General features: G+C 45.9%; 1 protein-coding gene across 8 annotated transcripts in view; it reads left to right on the top strand.

Annotated features, from left to right (window-relative positions):
- The window catches only part of si:ch211-106a19.1 (uncharacterized protein LOC561797 homolog), a 536,207-nt gene that overhangs the window by 327,380 nt on the left and 186,301 nt on the right, over positions 1–22,526 (top strand). The window lies entirely within an intron of this gene.

Here is a 22,526-nt window from a genome sequence, read left to right as displayed (position 1 = left end):
CTGGACTAGCCATATAAATACTGTTGCTACCAGACCAGATCAAATTCAGCAGGGTGTTGGGAACCTAAATTGTAGTCCCAGTGTACAGGATGTTGAGAGTAGTGAGGTCAGGGATAGGGTTAAAAGTTCGAAAGAGGGCACCGGCAAGCAAGACGCTGGTTTGAAGTGTGTCTACTTCAACGCCAGGAGCATCCGGAATAAGGTGGGTGAGCTTGCAGCATGGGTTGGTACCTGGGATCTCGATGTTGTAGCGATTTCGGAGACATGGGTAGAGCAGGGACAGGAATGGTTTTTGCAGGTTCCAGGATTTAGATGTTTCTGTAAGAACAGAGAAGATAGTAAAAGAGGGGGGAGGGGGGGTGTGGCATTGTGGGGGGTGTGGCATTGTTAATCAAGGAAAGTATTACGGTGGTAGAAAGGACATTTGAGGACTTGTCTATTGAGGTAGTATGGGCCGAGGTTAGGAACAGGAGAGGAGAGGTCACCCTGTTGGGAGTTGTCTATAGACCTCCGAATAGTTCCAGAGATGCAGAGGAAAGGGTTGCAAAGATGATTCTCGACAGGAGCGAGAGTAACAGGGTAGTTGTTATGGGGGACTTTAACTTTCCAAATATTGACTGGAAATACTATAGTTCGAGTACTATAGATGGGTCAGTTTTTGTGCAGTGTGTGCAGGAGGGTTTTCTGACACAGTATACAGACAGGCCAACAAGGGGCGAGGCCACATTGGATTTGGTACTGGGTAATGAACCCGGCCAGGTGTTAGATTTAGAAGTAGGTGAGCACTTTGGTGATAGTGATCACAATTTGGTTATGTTTACTTTAGCAATGGGCAGGGATAGGTATATACCGCAAGGCAAGAATTATAGCTGGGGGAAAGGAAATGATGATGCTATTCGGCAAGATTTAGGATGTATAGGATGGGGAAGGAAACTGCAGGGGATGGGTACAATCAAAATGTGGAGCTTTTTCAAGGAACAGCTACTGCGTGTCCTTGATAAGTATGTACCTGTCAGGCAGGGAGGAAGTTGTCGAGCAAGGGAACCGTGGTTTACTAAGGAAGTTGAAGCACTTGTCAAGAGGAAGAAGAAGGCTTATGTTAGGATGAGACATGAAGGCTGTTAGGGCACTTGAGAGTTACAAGTTAGCCAGGAATGACCTAAAGGGAGAGTTAAGAAGAGCGAGGAGAGGACACGAAAAGTCGTTGGCGGATAGGATCAAGGAAAACCCTAAGGCTGTCTATAGGTATATCAGGAACAAAAGAATGACTAGAGTAAGATTAGGGCCAATCAAGGATAGTAGTGGAAAGTTGTGTGTGGAATCAGAGGAGATAGGGAAAGCGTTAAATGGATATTTTTCGTCAGTGTTTACACTGGAGAAAGACAATGTTGTCGAGGAGAATACTCAGGTTCAGTCGACCAGGCTAGATGGAATTGAGGTTCACAAGGAGGAGGTGTTAGCAATTTTGGAAAATGTAAAAATAGATAAGTCCCCTGGGCCAGATGGGATCTATCCTAGGATTCTCTGGGAAGCCAGGGAGGAGATTGCAGAGCTTTTGTCCTTGATCTTTATGTCGTCTTTTTCGACAGGAATAGTGCCGGAAGACTGGAGGATAGCAAATGTTGTCCCCTTGTTCAAAAAGGGGAGTAGAGACAACCCTGATAATTATAGACCTGTGAGCCTTACTTCGGATGTGAGTAAAATGTTGGAAAAGGTTATAAGAGATAGGGTTTATAATCATCTAGAAAAGAACAAGTTGATTAGCAATAGTCAACACGGTTTTGTGAAGGGTAGGTCATGCCTCACAAACCTTATTGAATTTTTTGAGAAGGTGACCAAACAAGTGGATGAGGGTAAAGCGGTTGATGTGGTGTATATGGATTTCAGTAAGGTGTTTGATAAGGTTCCCTACGGTAGGCTATTGCAGAAAATAAAGAAGTATGGGATTGAAGGTGATTTAGCGGTTTGGATCAGTAATTGGCTAGCTGAAAGAAGACAGAGGGTGGTGGTTGATGGCAAATGTTCATCCTGGAGTTCAGTTACTAGTGGTGTACCGCAAGGATCTGTTTTGGGGCCACTGCTGTTTGTCATTTTTATAAATGACCTGGAAGAGGGTGTAGAAGGATGGGTTAGTAAATTTGCAGATGACACGAAGGTCGGTGGAGTTGTGGATAATGCTGAAGGATGTTATAGGATACAGAGGGACATAGATAAGCTGCAGAGCTGGGCTGAGAGGTCGCAGATGTAGTTTAATGCGGAAAAGTGTGAGGTGGTTCACTTTGGAAGGAGTAACAGGAATGCAGAGTACTGGGCTAATGGCAAGATTCTTGGTAGTGTAGATGAACAGAGAGATCTCGCCATCCAGGTACATAAATCCCTGAAAGTTGCCACCCAGGTTAATAGGGCTGTTAAGAAGGCATATGGTGTGCTAGCCTTTATCAGTAGGGGGATTGAGTTTCGGAGCCACAAGGTCATGCTGCAGCTGTACATAACTCTGGTGCGGCCGCTCGTGGAGTACTGCGTGCAGTTCTGGTCACCACATTATATGAAGGATGTGGAAGCTTAGGAAAGGGTTCAGAGGAGATTTACTAGGATGTTGCCTGGTATGGAGGGACGGTCTTACGAGGAAAGGCTCAGGGACTTGAGGTTGTTTTCGTTAGAGAGGAGAAGGCTGAGAGGTGACTTAATAGAGACATATAAGATAGTCATAGGGTTAGATAGGGTGGACAGTGAGAGTCTCTTTCCTCGGATGGTGATGACCAACACGAGGGGACATAGCTTTAAATTGAGGGGTGGTAGATATAGGACAGATGTCAGAGGCAATTTCTTTACTCAGAGAGTAGTAGGGGTGTGGAACGCCCTGCCTGCAACAGTAGTAGACTCGCCAAATTTAAGGGCATTTAAGTGGTCACTGGATAGACAGATGGATGAAAATGGAATAGTGTAGGTCAGATAGGCTTCAGATGGTTTCACAGGTCGGCGCAACATCGAGGGCCGAAGGGCCCGTACTGCGCTGTAATGTTCTATGTTCTATGCTAGGAATCCTGCGGCGACTAACTCACCTCGTGATTGCCCAAACCATCTACAAGGCACAAGTCAGGAGTGTAATGGAATACACTCCAAATGCCTGAATAAGTGCAGCTCCAACAACACTCGATGTTCGACACCATCCAGGACAAAGCAGCCCGCTTGATTGCTCCCCCTTCCACAAATATTCAGTCCCTCCGCCACTGACAAACAGTGTCAGTCGTGTGTACCATCCACAAGATGCACTGCATGAACTCATCAAAGTTCCCCAGGCAGCACCTTCCAAATCCAAGATCATTACCATCTAGAAGGACAAGAGCAGCAGATACCTGAGTCCCTTCCAAGTAACTCACCCATCCTGACTTGGCATTATATCCCTGATCCCTCACTGTCGCTGGGCCAAAATCCTGGAACGCCCTCCCTAACAGCACTGTGGGTGTACCTACAGTTCGGGAACTGAAGAAGACAGCTCATCACTACCTTCTTGAAGGCAACTAGGGTGAGCAATAAATGCTGGCCTAACCAACGACACCTGCATCCCATCGATGAATTTTTTAAATCTCCAGCTCTAACGGCACTATGATTCACCAACAGCTGCTCAATGGCAACTTATTTTTATTCTTTCACCTGATATGGGTGTCACTGGCCATCTGTAATTACCCTTTGAGGGACGTTTGAGCCACACGTAGACCAGAGTGGGTAAGGAGGCTAATTTCCTTCCCCAAGGAATCAGATGGGATTTTTATGTATGGCAATCAATGATCAGTGTTACATGGTCTCTAATATCGAAGTTAGCTTTTAATTCCACATGTTTAAAAAATGTTTGTTTATTGAATTTAAAGTCCACCGGCTCCTGTGGTGGCATTTGAACAGCCAGAGCATTAGGCTGGGCCTCTGGATTACTGATCCAGTGACATTTCCACTATGCCATCGTCTCCCCTGCATTTCGATGGGCAAAAAGTGTGAACCTTGCCAGAGGGGCTCACTGCCCAAGAATGGGAAAAGATTTGCTCACATTGATCTCCCGCAAGCAGCAGTGTCATGATGATGACCAGATAATCAGTGTTTAATGATGTGGTTTGAAGGATAACTACCGGCTTGTACACCGGAACAAACTGCCCTGCTCATTTTCAAACGGTGCTGCTGGCTTGATATTTCCCACCCAATTGGGAGGGTACACTTAGTTTAACGTCTCGTACGAGAGACGGCATCTTCCTTAATACAGCTTTTCCTCAGTATGGCCCTAGAGCGTCAGCCTACACTTTGCTCTTGAGCCTTTGCCGTGGGACTTGGAACCCTTAATTTCTCTCAGTCAAATGGGAAAAGTATTACCAACTGAGCCAAGGCTGGCACATATTTGTAGTTTCTGGAAACTGTTGTGGGCAGCATGCATTCCATCAAAATATAATAATAATCTTGTTATAACCTGCCTCAATACTATTGGCTGGGGACTATTGGGTATCGCACAACTCTCAGGGAGTATAACCTTCCCCAATAAGGGGGGCAGGGAAATCATTAGCAGTTTCACCTGCATGATTAGAGTAGGCCAGTGTGGTACCAGCTAGAGGAGTGAAGTAGTGGTGAAGTACCACTGCTGTATATATGTAATTGTAAATAAAGTTATTTTCATTTGACTCTACAAACGTGTGGTGGCCCTCACAAAAAATCTTTATTAATGTCATAAGTAGGCTTACATTAACACTGCATTGAAGTTACTGTGAAAATCTCCTAGTCGCCATACTCCGGCGCCTGTTCAGTTACACAGAGGGAGAATTCAGAATGTCCAAATTACCTAACAGAACATCTTTCGGGACTTGGGAATTTTGGCACTCCATCACAAGGGTTGTGCGTGAGCCAAAATGTAAACTAATGGAAATGAGAGTGTTGGGTCACATTTATAATGGCAATGAGTCTTGTCCCAAATGAGTGGGCGTAGACAGGTCTGATTAACTGTGGTAATGGTGAGATAGCTAGAGCGGGTTACTACAGAACCCTTGTCTATCATTGCTTAAGTGAGACCTATTTCAGCCCCTCACAACCAAAGCCCTCTTAAAGGCTCAGGTGATAGATAACCTTCACTCACTTTGACTCACAACAATTGCATTGCGACCTATTTGCAGTGAGCAGCGAACCGTGCGGATGAAACTGCTTCGCTTTTCTATAAATAAACCTCCCTCTACAAGGTCTCTGTCTCCATGGCAACCATTTAACTCTCTGGCTTCTGGCAACCTTTTTTGTTTTGGCAACCAATAATTTTAATCTAAGGGACAGAACGATGGTGCAGAGGTTAGCACTGCTGCCTCGCGGCGCCGAGGTCCCAGGTTCGATCCCGGCTCTGGGTCACTGTCCGTGTGGAGTTTGCACATTGTCCCCGTGTCTGCGTGGATTTCGCCCCCGCAACCCAAAGATGTGCAGGGTAGGTGGATTGGCCACACTAAATTGCCCCTTAATTCGAAAAAATGAATTGGGTACGCTAAAATAAAAAAAAAAACAATTTTAATCCACAGACCGAGTTTAGAATGCAAAACCAAAGTTTAGGTGAGTTCAGGTTGGCAGCTACTGCAGTCTGTGTGGTGAAGGTGCTGCCTCAATGCTGTTAGGGAGCAATAACTGGGGGAAATCAGCATGTTACGCTGCATGCAAGTGATGGTAATCTCGTGTAGCCACTTCCTTCGATGGTGGAAGTCCCAGGTTTGTGAGGTGCTGCTAATTAAATATCCTCAGTGAGTTTCTGCAGTGCATCCAGTGTGAATTGCACATGCTGGTGCAGCCACAGTTCAGTGGAAGGGACAAATAAAGAACTCTGGCAGTATGTTCCTGTTGGGCAAATTCGAAGGTCAGGAAAACTGAGCTAATTGAAATCAGAAAAGACTTTGCAGTAGCTAAGACAGCATCATATTATTTGGAAATCACCTCTCATCTCCAACAGAGCAGCTTCTCCCGGGGCTGTCATGTTGAACCTGCTCAGTTATATCTTAAAGAAGGACACTAATTGGGGTATTGTCTCTGTGCTGTGACAGCTACATCCAGCTGAGCAGTTTGTAATACTCTACTTCTCGTTTGCTGTCAATCTGCCTTGCCCCTGCTGTTAACATACAACACTAATAGCTTTCATCTGAAGGCCACAAATAAATCATTGTAAGTGGCCAATTCAAAATTGGAGAGGGGGAAATTTCAGGACAATTTCAGAGGACATATCAGGTAGAACTTGCACCTATCTGGCCCGTCCCCTACGTATCTCACCCCCCCCCCCCCCCCCCCCCCACCAACTCATTCATCCTGTTCTCCTGTCCCATAAACAATTCCCAGCATAAGCTGCGAATGGGAAACCCCCCCGAGGGCAATGGTGGTGAGATTCCACAGTGGCCCGGATGGGCAGGTTCTTTGGGGTGGAAGACAAGTGTGCAAAGTGTGCGGGAGGGCCAGCGAACCATGTCCACATGTTCTGGGCATGTCCGAAGCTTAGGGGATTTTGGAAGGGGTTTGCAGATGTCATGCCCACGGTGTTAAAACCAAGGGTGGCACAGAGTCCAGAGGTGGTGATTTTCGGGGTGTCAGAAGATCTGGGAATCCAGGAGGAGAAAGAGGCAGACGTTACGACATTTGTTCCCTGGTAGCCCTGAGACGGATACTATTAGCTTGGAGAGACTCAAAGCCCCCAAAGTCGGAGACCTGGCTATCGGACATGGCTAGCTTTCTCTGTCTGGAGAAAATTAAGTTTGCCTTGAGAGGGTCAATGTTAGGGTGTGCCCGGAGGTGGAAACTCTTCATCGACTTCTTTGAGGAAAATTAATTGTCAGTGGTGGGGGGGGGGGGGGGGGGGGGTTAGTTTAGAGTAGGGGGTTAATAAAGGTGGGACCTGTAAGAGAGGGAGACGTCTTTTGCACTATGTTTATAGTTTCATGTACATTGTTTATTTTGTTGTTATAATACCAAAAATACCTCAATAAAATGTTTATTAAAAATAAACAATTCCCAGCCATAAGTTTCATTAGTTTTCCTGAAGCAGCTGCCTGGCATCATTTCACCTGCAGAAAAACAAACCTTTTCAAAGATTATACAGGTTATAGTTTGTTTTATTGAAAGTAGATGTTAGTTGTCGATTTGTGGAGCTGTGCAGTGTTCTTGTCCTGAATTTGCTGGAGTACCCAGATGCGAGTGAATTACATGTTAATCCACCAGAATCTTCCACTACATCCAGGATATCTCCGCAGAGACCATTGGAAATGTCAAACACAGGGAAAATCCTTCTGTGGTATTTGGATGCTTGAAATACTGCAGTGAGTCAGGTGAATCAGGCAGAGATTTGAAGATAAAGAGCCAACAGTTCAGCCGAGCCTTTTCACGATCCCAGTCTGTTTCCGATGTCTGATCATTTTCATATTGACCTTTGACCAGGTTATGTTTGGTGCCTCGAAGCCAGAGGTTACTTTTTATCTTCTACTCTTAACTTTTGGTTCACCACTGCCTTGGGCTACACACCAAGAGGGCAGTAGGCCATCTGCTCCACTGAATGCCATTTGGACAAGATGTTGCCATGACTCCTGGGAGTTAGGGTGGAGTGAAATTGAATGATTATTCTCACTGGAATAATCAAGTCTATTTGTAACAAAGGCATTGGCTGAGGGTTTCAGCAGCAGATGAACCGATACAGAGGCCAAGTCAGGTGGGAACAGACAGTCTGAGAGATGCACCGACAGGATGGACTCCACATGAACTGCAGAATCGCAGCAGAAAGGGAAATAGAGAGAAGCCAAAGCTGGTAAAATATAAGAATGGTCCTGTAAGGGATTTCTGAGGATGCCGAAGGAAGTAAGGGTGGAAATTGCAGAGGCCCGCCCCCAAGTCAACCAATTCTCCTAAGAAATGGGTGGTGCCTCTGGAGAAGTGCATAAAAGGCTTGAGCACAAACCTATCAATTACAGGTCAGACAGTGATGGGAACCTTTTCTCACAAAAATAATCCAGCACAAAATATAGCCACTGGGACAAGTATGAATTAAGTAAGGAAAGCCAGTGTGGATGTGTTAAACGCAAATTGTGTTTCACTAACTAGAGTTTTGTTTTACGAAGGTTGATGCAGTTGTTGTGGTGTTTATGGATTTACAAAAAACATTTGTTAAAGTGCCATATAGAAGGTTTATCAGAAAGTTGAAGTCCATGGGCTAAAAGAAATGCAAGCAGTGTGGATGAGAAGTTGGTCAAATAACAGGGAACCAAGAGTAGTGTTGATTAGTTATGTTTTTGGACTGCAGAATGTTATATAGTGAAATTCCTCAAGGATTACCATAAATCACGGTGTATAAGGTGACCGGGCTGATAAGGTGACCCCATTTTCCTGGCCCCAACAATCATGAATTTGCAGATACTCTGTGCATAATTCCTTTTACAGCCAGGTGCTATACTCATATTAGCAGTCAGCCTCAGTTTTCATCCCACAAAAGCATGTTTTAATTAGAGGTTGACTTATATGCCAACATCTATTGGGGCCACTGATATATATTAATGATAGAGACTCTGATGCACAGGGCATAATTTCAAAGTTTGCAGATGACATAAAACATGGAAGCATTGCAAACTGTGTTAGGATAATAATAGACTTCAAGAGGACATGGGCAGGCTGGTGGAACGGGTGGGCACATGCCAGATAAAATTTAATGGAAGCAAGTGTGAAGTGATGCATTTTAGTAGAAGATCGAGAATGAGGGAAGGCAATATGAAATAAAGGGTACAATTTTATAGGGTTGCGAACTTCCAGTGATGGCGATGAGCTAAGTGGTCGCATGAAAGATGGCTCTCGTCTAAGAACTTTGACTACGGCCTTTTAACCCCAACAAACGGGCACCAAAAGTACTCATAATCCGCCAGACTAAACCCCGCCCCCTCGCCTGCACTGCCAAGCATTTTGGGAAAGAATCAGCCGCCCAGCCGAAAAGTCAGTAAAGACGAGGGAAGGAAACCTCAGTCTCAGGGCAGGAAGCCACACGTGGAGACGCAGAATTGCCGATTGCCAACACTGCAGAGCTCCCAGCGCAGACCCAGGCACTGATGGACAAATTGACGGGATTCATCACCTCCGAGCTCCAGAGAATAGGGAGGGGATGAGAACAGACCTTCTGGCAGGCATCGAGGCGGCAGTGGAAGCCACGATGGCCCCCATGAGGAAGGCAATGGACAATATGGAACGGAGGCTAGAGGCCCAGGTGAAGACGACACAGGACTTTGGGAAAAAGCCGCCACTGACCGAGGGAACCGGATCACAGCACTCGAGGTCAGAACCCAGAAGGGGCTGGAGGATAAAGTCGACGACCAGGAGAACTGATCGCGTCAGCAAAACCTGAGAATCGTGGGGCTGCCGGAGGGAACGGAGGCGCAGCAATGAAGATTGGGAAGCTGGTCGGCGAGGAAGGCTTCGCCGCACCCACTGAGGTAGACCGTGCCCACAGTTCACTTTGGCAGCGGCCCAGGGCGGGGGAGTCACTGTGGACGATATTCGTGAGGCTCTACAGGTACCAGGACAAAGAGCAGATCCTAACGTGGGGAAAGACTGCGAGAGAGTGCTAGTGGGAAAGATATTCCATCCGCTTATATCAGGACATTGGTGCTGGCCTGTCCAAGTGCCAGGCAGAATTCAACGGTGCCAAATCCGCGCTGTACAAAAGTGGGGTGTAGTTTGGCATACTCTACCCTGCCAATTGTGGGTCACGTACCAGAGTAAAGAACATTACTTCGATGCCATGGAGGAAGTCGGGCAGGAGGGAGCGCCTGGCAGAGGGGGAAGGGAAAAACAAAACTTCAGGGGAAACAAAGGGCAAAAGGGGGGGGGGGGGAATGATAGAGAATGGGGTAAAGCCAAGGGGGTAGGGTGACTGGAGGGGAGAGCACAGTGGTAGGGGAGTACAGTGGGAGAAACAGAGTGGTAGGGGGAGGGTAGGAGCATTGGTTGCAGCAGACAACACGTGGAGATGGCGAATATGAGGAAGCAGTCGGGGACCATCTTGAATGACCCGTGAGCAAGGGCAGGCCGGACGAACAGGGCCAGGCCCACAGAGTATGGTTGACTCCACAGGAAGGAGGGCGGAGCATCCACCCTTCCATCTGGAGACAGCACTTCCCCCCCCCCCCCCCCCTCCCTCCCCCATCTGGATATTAACATGGAACGTATTAACAACAGACCGATGAAGAGATCCAGAGACCGCGCCCATCTCAAGAGTTGAAGGCTGGACGTAGCCTTCCTGCAGGAGACAAACCTAAAATCGAGAGGGACCGACGACGGCTAAGGAAGGGCTGGGTGGGACAAATGTTTCATTCATGTTTTGACACCAGACCAAGGGGGGGGTGGCCCAAATTACCAACAGCACAGTTTAATTCACAGTGACGGACGCCTTGGTAAACATATATACCCAAACTGGGACACTACAGAAGTTGTCAAAAAAATTATGGCCGAATTCCCAGACCAAAGCACTTGGGAGAGGTGGTAGAGGTGTTCAGCATCATGAGGGATCTAGAAAAAGTAGGTAGGGGGAAAATATTCCCATTGGCAGATGGGTAGAGAACCAGAGGACACTGAATTAAGGTGATTGGCAAAATGAAAGCATGAAGAAAAACCTGTTTACACAGGGAGTGGTGAGAATTTGAAATGCTGTGACTGAGATTGTGGTCGAGGTAGATTCAACTGTTGTTAATTACCCAAAGAAGAAAAGGTTTGCAGGGGCTACGGGGGAAAGGGGCGGAAATGGGCCGAGCTGAGTTAGTCTAGTAGAGTGCCAGCATGGACACGATGGACTGAATGGCCTAATTCTGTTGTAATCATTTGATATGATTATGGACGATACGGTGGCGCAGCAGTGAGCATTGCTGCCTCACGGCGCCAAGGTCCCAGGTTCGATCCCGGCCTTGGGTCACTGTCTGTATGGAATTTGCACATTCTCCCCGTGTCTGCGTGGGTTTCACCTCCACAGTCAAAGATGTGCTGGTTAGGTGGATTGGACACGCTAAATCGCCCCTTAATTGGAAAAAAATGAATTGGTTACTCTAAATTTATTTGTTTTTAAATGCGCTAAACTGAGACTTCAGGTGGCGACATTTAGGAGGAGGTCGCACGTTGGGTAGCTTCCACCAGAGACCTCAATTTTTGGCCTTTTTCACCCAATTTTCAGGGAGAATTTGTATGCAAACCTGTCCCAATTGAGATTTTTTTGTTAAAGGACAAGAACCAAAGAAAGATTATTGGGAAGAAAGGTGGGAACGCTAGCCCGCCAGCAGAGTAGAGCACAGTGCGGAGTGCATTGAGGGGTTAGATGGCGGAGGTAAACTTGCCCGGTGGGGCCGCTCCTATCAGGGTGGATACATAGGTGGAGGTGATTGTGGTTAAATTCGAATGGCAGGGCAGCAAACACTTTGAATGGAATGGGAGGGAGACGCTGGAGACTCTCAAGTAGTCAGTGGAAGATTCACTGGCCCTGATAAAGGAGGCACTGGGAAGGACTGTTAAAGGGGGTGAAGGAAGACTTGAAGCACAGTGACCAGCTCGCTTCATTGGGAGCAGACCTGCTGAAGGTGGAGTATAGGAACAAGGGCCTGAAAAGGAAGGTTGAGGACATGAAAATAGACCTCGGTGGCAGAATCTAAGGATAGTGAGGCTGCCTGCAGGGGTGGAGGGCCCGATGCCGACGGAGTACTTTGCGATCATGTTCACAAAGCTGTTGGGGGAGGGGGACAACAGCCGCCCCTTCAACCAAGATATGGCCCACCAATCACACTGGCTGAAACCACAGGCAAATGAGCCCCCAAGAGCTGTGCTGGTCTGTCTTCACAGCTATCAGATGAAGGAGAAGGTGCTGAGATGGGCCAAGCAGAATTGTGAGGTTTAGGCAGGTTTTGGAGTTACTCGGGAATGGTGGGGGCATGGGGATAGCGGAGAAAGGTTATATTTCAAGAGGAAGTGGTTGGGGGATTTCTGGGAAAGGGAGGAGGGCTAATGGTGATTGGTGGTTGTTCTTTGTCCCATCTGAGGGGTAGGCCACCTTGGGAAGGCTCTGGTTCTTGGCGATTGGTGGGGAATGGGAACGTGCCCTGGAGTGGTGATAGCTGAGTCTAGGGGGAGGAGGGGTGAAAGACCCCCGATCCTTCTGGTGAGATTGAATGTGCCGGGGATGGGGCCCGATAAAACAGGCCCCAAAGGGGTTTTAGAGGCCGGTCTGGAGTTTAGGTATGGGCTGTTAGCAGACTTGGGGTTTTGTGTGAAGTTGGAAAGGGTGATTGATGAATACGTAGGGTACAATAATAACGGGGACGTCGAGAGGACGGCATGGTGATGTAGTGGTTAGCACTGCTGCCTCATGGTGCCGAGGACCCGGGTTTGATCCCAGCCCCAGGTCACTGTCCGTGTGGAGTTTGTACATTCTCCCCATGTCTGTGTGGGTCTCACTCCCACAAACCAAAAAGATGTGCAGGGTAGGTAGATTGATCATGGTAAATTACCCCTTAATTGGAAAATAACAATTGGGAACTCAAAATTTATTTTAGAAAATATATAAAATTAAGAATGGGGAGGTCTCGCCTTCAGTGTTGTGGGAGGCCTTGAAGGCTGTGGTGAGAGGAGAGATCATTTCATATAGGGTGCAGGTCGATAGGGAGGCAAGGGAGGAACGTCAACGGCTGGTAGGTGAAATTATGGGTGTAGATGGTAAGTATTCAGAGGACCCACCCTCAGTTTAACCTGCTAACTGCAGGTAAGGCGGTCTGTCAGCTGCGGTGCGCTAAGGGGGTGATGTACGAATATGGGGAGAAGGGCAGTCGTTTGTTGACTGGCCAGCTGAGACAGCAGGCAGCCTCCTGGGCGATGGTTCAGGTTCAGGATATGGGAGGTGGGCTGGTGTCCGCACTGAGCAAGGTGAATGGGCACTTGAAATGTTTTATGAACGGTTGTATAGGTTGGATCCACCAGAGGATGAGTCGGACATGGCAGTGTTCCTGGAAGGGTTGGAGTGTCACACAGTGGAGGAGGAGGATCGGGAAGGGTTAGAAGAGCCGGTCGAGGTTGAGGAAGTTCAGAAGGCAATAGGGAGTATCCAGACTGACAAGGCACCAGGGCCGGATGGGTTCCCAGTGGAATTTTACAGAAAGTTTGCTGACAGGTTGGTACCCTTGTTGGTGGAGGCATTTGAGGATTCAGTGGTGCGGAGTCACTCCCAAAGATGATGATATAGGCATCCACCTCGCTCCTTTTAAAGAAAGGTAAGAATCCAGTGGTGTGTGAGTCGTACCGACCGATCCCTTTACTGAATGTGGATGTGAAGATTTTGGCTGAGGTGTTGGCACTCAGGATGGATGAGTGTCTTCTTCAGGTTGTTGGGGAGGATCAAACAGATGGTAGACAGTAGACGGTTACCCTCTAATATGTGGCGCCTATTGAATGCTTTATTGTCCACGTCGGGAGGGGGTGAATAGAAGGTTATTGTGGCGTTGGATGCAGAGAACGACTTCAATAGGGTAGAGTGGAGCAGTTTGCGATGTTGGAGCGGTTTGGGATAGGACCCAAGTTTGTGTCGTGGGTTAAGCTACTATATAAGGAATCTAAGACCACTTTCTGTAGTGGGATAGCCTCCCTCTGTCTTTGGCAGGCCGAGTTCAACCTGTAGATATGAACATTTTGCCATAGTTTTTGTTTTTATTCCAATATTTATTTTACCAAAAGTGTATTCTGTGGAGGTGGAGAGATTGATCTCATCCTTTATATGGGCGAGCAAGGTACCGGGGGGGGGGGGGGTTGCTTGGCATGCCGGGCCTGATATACTACTATTGGGCAGCAAATGCAAAGAAGGTGTTGGGCTGGTGCGGGCATGAGGAGGTAGTTTGGGTTAAGGTGGAGGTAAGTTCATGTAGGGGCGGGTCTGCGAGCATTGGCGATGGCCTCCCTTTCGTTCTCTCCAAGGAAATAGTTGGGTAATCTGGTGGTGGTGGCTACGCCGAAGATATAAAGACAATTTCAGTAGCACTTTAAATTGGGGCCGTGATATGATTTGATTTGATTTATTATTGTCACATTTATTAGTATACAGTAAAAGTATTGTTTCTTTTTTTTAAATATAATTTTTATTGGAATTTTTTACAGAAAATATAAAACGTAACGACAAACAATGAAATGCAACAAAATAACCCATAATAACTGTAACACCCCCAGACCGTATCGACTCATGTATCCCACCCCCCACCACCCCAACCCCAATGAACAACAGAATAACTTAAAAATAAATTTAAATTAAATAAACAAACATAGTCATCGTCCGCCCCCCCACCACACCTTTTCCCTCCCCCTTCCCCCCCACCCCCCCCCCCCCGGGTTGCTGCTGCTACTGTCCCCGTACCCTATCGTTGAGCCAGAAAGTCAAGAAAAGGTTGCCACCGCCTAAAGAACCCTTGTACCGACCCTCTCAGGGCGAATTTGATCTTCTCTAGCTTAATGAAACCCGCCATGTGTTTCTTGCATACAATGCATTCCATACATAAGGAAGGAAGGAGAGACTGCAGAATATAATGTTACAGTTATAGCAAGGGTGTAGAGAAAAGATCAACTTAATACGAGGTAGGTCCATTCAAAAGTCTGATGGCAGTAGGGAAGAAGCTGTTCTTGAGTCAGTTGATACGTGACCTCAAACTTTGGTATCTTTTTCCTGATGGAGGAAGGTGGAAGGGGGTATGTCCGGGGTGCGTGGGGTCCTTAATTATGCTGGCTGCCTTTCCGAGGCAGCGGGAATTGTAGACAGAGTCAGTGGATGGGAGGCTGGTTTGCGTGATGGACTGGGCTACATTCACGACCTTTTGTAGTTTCCTGCGGTCTTGGACAGAGCAGGATCCATACCAAGCTGTGATATAACCAGAAAGAATGCTTTTTATGATGCGTCAATAAAAGTTGGTGAAAGTCGTAGCTGACAGGTCAAATTTCCTTAGTCTTCTGAGAAAGTAGAGTCACTGGTGAGTTTTCTTAACTATAGTGTCGGCATGGGGGGGACCAGGGCAGGTTGCTGGTGATCTGGACACCTAAAAACTAAAACGTAAAGGAGAGATTATTATTGTCGCACCATTCACCAGATTCTCTATCTCATTCCTGCATTCTGTCTCGTTATTGTTTGAGATCTGACCCACTATGGTGGTGTCATCAGCAAATTTGAGAATCAAGTTGGAGGTGAATCAGGCCATACAGTCATAGGTGTATAAGCAGTATAGTAGGGATTGAGGACACAGCCTTGTGGGCACCGGTGTTGAGGATATTCATGGAGGAGGTGTTGTTGCCTATCCTTACTGACTGTGGCCTGTGGGTCAGAAAGTTCAGGATCCAGTCGCAGAGAGAGGAGCCGAGGCCCAGGCCACGGAGTTTGGAGATGAGTTTCATAGCAATAATGGTGTTGAAGGCTGAGCTGTAGTCAATAAATAGGAGTCTGAAACAGGTGTCTTTGTTATCTAGGTGTTCCAGGGTTGAGTGCAGGGCCAGGGAGATGGCGTCTGCTTGTGGACCTGTTGCAGTGGTAGACGAACTGTCGTGGATCAAGGCAATCCGGAAGGCTGGAGATGATCTGTGCCATGACTAACCTTTCGAAGCACTTCATAATGATGGATATCAGAGCCACTGGATGATAGTCATTAAGGCACGTGCTTGGCTTTTCTTTGGTACAGGGATGATGGTCCTCTTCTTGAAGCAGATAGGGACCTCCGATTGTTGTAAGGAGAGGTTGAAGATGTCTGCGAATACCCCCGCCAGCTGATCCGTGCAAGACCTGAGTGCTCGTCCGGGTAGCCCATCCGGGCCAGTGGCTTTCCGTGGGTTGATCTTCGAGAAGGCTGCTCTGACATCTGCCATGGCGATCTCAGATATAAGTTCATCCGAGGCTTCTGGGATGGTGGGCAAGTGGTGTGAAAGTTGGCACTTATTTGTACTAATCTTATATTTGAGCCAGCAAGACTAGATGCCAGGTTTAGAGGCTGGGAGGACAAGGGGGTGGACGGAATGAGGGATTTGTTTCTGGAGGGGTGGCTCATGACTTTAGAGGAAATGTCCGAGAGGTTTGGGCTCTCGCAATCAGAAAGTTTTAGGTATCAGCAGGGTCGGGACTTTGCGAGGAAGGACTTCCCGCCTATTTCAGTAGTGTCGCCATCGTTGCTGTTGGAAAGGGTTCTGTCGCTCACGGGGATGGAGGAGGGCAGTACTTCGGGAATTTACAGAAGGATCCTGCCGGAGGATACTGCATCCCTGGAGGGGATTAAGGCCAAGTGGGAGGAGGGGTGGGTGCGATGTGAAGCCCTGTGGAGGGTGAATAATGCATCTGTGATGCGTGAGACTTGGGCTAATACAGTTGAAGATGGTGCACAGGGCCTACTTAACAAGCTCTAGGATGAGTAGGTTATTCGTGGGAGTGGAGGATAAGTGTGAGCGTTGTGGCGGGGCCTGATCAACGTGTGCACATGTTCTGGTCAGATTCTGGGTCTTTTGCACCATGTTAATGATTCTGCAAATTGAATTGAGGCCCTGTCCCTGCGGGGCCATATTTGCGGTGTCAGACCTGCCAGAGCTGCAGACTGGAGCGGAGGCCGATGTCTTGGCCTTAGCCTCGTTGATTGCTCGCAGGTGGGTTCTGTTGACGTAGAGGTCAGCCCCTCCACCCAGTGCCTCACTATGGCTGGGGAATCTCATGGTGTTTCTGCACCTTGAGAAAGTCAACTAAACCGTGAGGGGGGCTATTGAGGGATTCTACAAAGATGGCAGCTGTGTATTTTAAACGATATAGACCATGTCGCCGTCAGCTGTTGGGGGGGGCGGAGGACTCTGGGGGGGGTTGTTATCATTTTCGGTTTGTCTTCCTGTTTAATTGTTTTATATTTGCAAAAATATGTTCAATAAAAATATACATATTTTAATGCGTTAAATGACAGTAATGCACAATGACCCTGTAATAAAACAGGAGAACTGGAGGCAATAGTGTGATGCAAGGAACTATATAGAGATGGGATTACCAAGAGATGGCTCCAGAAAAAGAAAGGACTGGGAATTAAACATTGCAACATGTAACATATTTAGAAAAGCCACAAAGTGAAAAAGTGGAGGTGGAGCAGCTATACCGAATGCGCTAACAGTATTAATAGAAAAAGTAGCATAGAAAAAGTGATACAGCTCAGTAAGATGGAAATGGAATCTATGTGAAGTCTATCGAGAAATTTTTGAAAATGAAGACCAGTCACACAAATAAACAATCAACCCACAGGGAGTTGGAGAAACAAATATGCAAACAAATTAGGCAAATCAGTCAAAACAAACATAGAACGGGGTGTCACAGTTGCACAGTGGTTTGCACTGTTGCATCACCGTTCCCGGGTCCCAGGTTCGATTCCCGGCTTGGGTTGCTGTCTGTACGGAGTCTGCACGTTCTCCCCGTGTCTACATGAGTTTCCTCCCACAATCCAAAGATGAGCAGGTTAGGTGGATTGACTCCCTAAATTGCCCTTAGTGTCCAAAAAGGTTGGGTGGGTGTAGAAGTCAGGTATTTTAAATACACTTAATATAGGTAAGAAGACTGTTTAAGACAGAAATATCAATTCCCAGTTTTAAAATGAAAGAACCATACAATTTCCAAACTCAGTCATGAGTTTGCAAAACACAGAAGTTTGATAAAAACATCACATTTTCCAAGGGCAAGGGCGGAATCCATAGCAACAAGGGATAAGGATGAAGCATTGTTCGGTTCTCACGCCGCTCGAGATTAGGTTGAATCATATCCCATAAATTATACAAGCTAAAAAAAATCTTGAACTATATTGCCTTGTTTTTAATAAATGGACAGTTAAAACATCGACTCAAATATAATATATATATGTATATATTTGATTCCAACATTCTCAGTGAAACAATCTTATAAAAGACAGTTTGAGTTGTATGTTCTGAAATATGCCTAGCCTAGCAATATGAGATAACATGAGGTCTCCATGGTGGCAATAGGTAGGTCAGCATTAGACCAGTTTTTGCTGGTTTTGATAAAGCACAATATCCCATGAGAAACATACCAATAAGCAACAATTAGAAGTGGCGTTACATTGTCATGATGGACGGCTTTTTATCAAATCAAATGTGTTTTGAATATAGCTTAAACCAATTAGGATTATATTGGGGTGTGATCGGATCGCTTAATACAGATATCAAAGAGTATATCCATGGATGATTTGACCACCATTTTTGGTGAGGTGAAGTGAAGTGAAGTGAAGTGAAGTGAGGCGTGAAAAGACGAGAGACTAGAAGTGAGGCGTGAAGAGACTAGAGACAGGAGACTAGAGACAGAAGACTAGAGGCAAGAAGACAGACAAGTCAGAAAGGCAAGAAGACAGACAAGTCAGAGAGACAAAGAGAACAAGACAGAAAGAGAGAGAGAGAGAGAGAATTAGAAAAAGAGTTCTGTATTCCTATTTCATTTTCATACTTTGACTTCAGCCTCTGACTTTTAAAGTTGTGTTCAGGCTATTGTCTCAGAAGATAATTCCTGTGATTCTTTGAAGAAAATCAAATTGTCTACAAACTACCTTTTAAATCATTTTCAAGTTGTAACCAATGAACTTTGAATAAAACAATTCTTATTTGCACCTGACAAGTTTTTAACTTGAATTTCTACTGAGTTTCAGCAATGTCTCACCAACAACCGGCAACCGTAAATTAAACAAAACTGGAATCAGATCCTAAAAGTGATACTTCACAGTGGGTTACGGGATTAGGGTGAAGGTGTGGGCTTAAGTAGGGTGCTCTTTCCAAAGGTCGATGCAGACTCAATGGGCTGAATGCCCTCTTTCTGCACTGTAAATTCTATGAATCTATGAATTATAATTGTGAAGGATTAAAAATACCCCATAATGAATTTGTCAGAAGAGGTAGATTTATAAAAGCGAAATGAGTTCCTGTTGTGTGGACAGGACTCCTTTCTAACTCAGTTACAATCCCAAAGAGGAAAGATTTGCTGCTGCATTTAGTAACAAGGAATGAACTAGAGCAGATAAGAAGTATAAGTAGGAGAACATCTAGGCAATAGTGACCATAATATTTCAAGATAATAATTGCAAAGTGCATAAATGTAGTGTACTAAAATTACACTGTGCATATTGTCCACTTGAGGCTACCGTATTCGCATGTACCAGCAATGGAAGTCTGCTAGAAAGACATAATAATTGATCCAAATTTATCAGCCAGTAGAGTTCTAATCTAAATGTCTCAAGTTGTATGTATGACTGTTTCTTTCCCAACCACTTAACAATAAACTTGTCAAGGACCTAGGAAATAGTTAGGCAAAAAGTTGATTTTGAGGAACTGATAATAGCACTTGGAAAAGTGAAACAGGCAACAATCTTGACAAGCACTGATGTAGAACAGCATGGGAAGCATTTAAAACAGTGTTCAACAGAGTCCGGGAAAAATAAATTCCACTGAAAACAGGAACAAACCTCACACCAATGAGAAACCATGAATGAATAAAGGTATCAGGAAATAATTAAGGATTAAAGAAAGAGGCATACAATGAGACAATAAGACATAGGAGCAGAATTAGGCCACTCAGCCGATTGCGTCTGCTCCGCCATTCAATCATGGCTGATATGTTTCTCATCCCTATTCTCCTGCCTTCTCCCCATAGCCCCGATCCACTTATTAATCAAGAACCTATCTATCTCTGCCTTAAAGACACTCAGTGATTTGGCCTCCACAGCCTTCTGCAGTAAAGAGTTCCACAGGTTCACCCCCCCTCTAGCTGAAGAAATTCCTCCCCGTCTCTGTTTTAAATGATTGTCTCTTCAGTCTGATGCTGTGCCCTCAGGTTCTAGTTTTTCCCAATAGTAGAAACATCCTCTGCACGTCCACTTGATCCAGGCCTCCAATGAGTACAGACCCAGAGTCCTCAACCACTCCTCATACGACAAGTTCTTCATTCCGGGGATCAATTTTGTGAACCTCTTCTGGACCCTTTCAAAGGCCAGCACATCCTTCTTTAGATACTGGCTCCAAAATTGCTCACAATACTCTAAATGGGGTCTGACCAGACCATGTACAGCCTCAGAAAGTACATCCCTGCTCTTGTATTCTAGCCCTCTTGACCCGAAGTGGGTGAACAGGAGAGAGCAAAGTGAGGGAAAATATGAAGAAATTTTAAGGCGGACAGTTTTTTTCCCTGTCTCTGTCCGGACACCTCATGATTTTAAATGTCTTTATCATATCTCTTCTCGACCTTCTCTTCTCCAAGGAGAACCGTCCCAACCTCTCCAATCTGTCATAACTGTGGCCCCAGGGATGAGGAACTATTCGTGTCAATCTTTTCTGCACTTCATCTAAAACCATCACATCTTCTCTGAAGTGTGGTTCCCAGACCTGTTCAGTGTTTTATATAGCTTTAACATAACCTCTTTGGTGATAATGAATAGTCAATATGGATTTCAAAAAAGAAAGTTGTGCTTGATCAAACCCTACTGAATTATTTAAAGAGGTAACAGAAGGAGTGTACAAGGGCAATGCAGCGGATATGATTGATCCAGATTTCTAATAGACCTTCAGTATTGTCCCACATAACAGAGTAATGAATAAGGTCAGAGACAAAGAGTCAGGGGACAAGTAGAATAATGGACAGCTGGTTGGCTGCAAGGCAGAAAGCCGAGTGCAGATGAAGTATCTACGCGGATAAAGAGTCTGTTCATAGTGGCAGCAGGTTGAAAGTTCAGTCCTACAAACCCCAATTCTGGGAGCACTGTTGTTCATAATTTAGCGTGGCCAGTCCACCTAATTTGCACACCTTTGGGTTATGTGGGTGAAACCCACGCAGACACGGGGAGAATGTACAAACTCCCCACAGACAGTGACCCAGGCCGGGATCGAACCTGGGCCCTCGGCGCCATGATGCAACAGTGCTAACCACTTTGGAATGAAAAGGACAGTTTCTAAATGTTTGAATGGCTCCAAATGGGGATACTGAGGAGGATTGCAACAAATTAGTAGATATTAAACATATGGCCAGAACAGCGGATTCTGGAAAAACACGGCCAGGTCTGTAGGGAGATAAAACCGAGTTAATGTTTTGAGTCCGTTTTTCTCTTTGTCAGAAGTGGGGAGGGGGAGAATGTGTTGGATATCAAACTGTAGCTGAGAGATTGCAACAAAAAGTAGCAACTTTAAGAATAAAGGGCCTGGTCTGGAGTGGGGAGGGTGGGGGGGGGGGGGGGGGGGCAGAGTTCCATTGAGACAATACATGGTTGGAATATATTTTACAAAGTGGGGTTTAAGATGGAAGAAACAGGGAACAATCTAAAGCTGGTGAACTCAGCATCGAGACACGAGTGCTACAGAGTGCCCAACTGGAAGATGAGAAGCTACGTTTGAGGTATTAGGTTGTGGTAAGAAAATTCAGGCGGTCACATCGAACTTGGAATACAAAAACCTCAAGAGAAAATGAGGCTGGAAGCACAAATACGCAAAATTCTCACAGTAGGTTAACATGACCATTAAATAAAACTGGAAACACAACACTGGAGTTTATCTCTAGAGAGGAAGAGGATTGTAAAGTTATGCTAGACCTGTATCAAACCTTGGTTGGACCAGAATCAGGAGCACTTGTGTACGGTTGGCACTATATGGCAGGAGAGGTTGAGATAAGTATATGAGAAAAGAGGGTTATGCTGATAGTTAGATGAGGAAAGATGGGAGGAGGCTTGAGCGGAGCATAAATGGTAGCATGGGCTGCTTGGGCTGAATGGCCTGTTTCTGTATTTTCGATGTAATTCGATAGGGTTGACATATATTTAGAAGCTGACATCAGAATCAAATATGAGACTTGAGGTGTGAACAGTGAGATTTAGCCTTGGGCATTTGCCCGAGAGGTGGAGTCACGTGCGAGGGAAAGAGGTTTGTGGCAGAGATTGAAAGCAATGACTTTGGTCTTTCTGGTATTCAGTTGGAAGAAGTGTCTCCATAAGTGCTTTATGTCAAACAGCTGATCGGATAATTTAAAGACAGTGTGTGGTGGGGGGGGGGGGGGGGGGGGGGGTTATTATAGTATCTGTTCCTGTTAAGGTAGCATATGCATTAATTTGTCCATCCTTATTCTATACCTGTCCAGGGCATTCACTGCACTGCCCTAATTGAAAAATCAGTCGTCTCTCTTGAATTAGCCTGACATTAATCTGCTGACTTCTACATACCACAGGTGATATTCCCAGTGCTGCTTATCATCCATACAAATATACGGATTAGGAAGAGGAGGCCACTCGGCCCCTCAAACCTGCTCTGCCATTCAATAAGATCATGGTTGATCTGATTGTAATCTCAACTCCCCATTATTGCCAACCCCAAATAATCTTCCACCTCCTTGCTTATCTAGAATCTACCTTGTTCTGCCTTAAAAAATATTTAAAGACTTTACTTCCATTGCCTTTTGAGGAAGGAAGTTCCAACTCATGACTGTCTGAGAGAAACGATTTCTCCTCATCTTT

Source organism: Scyliorhinus canicula, chromosome 1 (assembly GCF_902713615.1).
Source record: "Scyliorhinus canicula chromosome 1, sScyCan1.1, whole genome shotgun sequence".
NCBI classification, from domain to species: Eukaryota; Metazoa; Chordata; class Chondrichthyes; order Carcharhiniformes; family Scyliorhinidae; genus Scyliorhinus; species Scyliorhinus canicula.
Note: the sequence above shows the minus strand (reverse complement) of the source record. Positions and strands in the feature narration are given on the sequence as shown.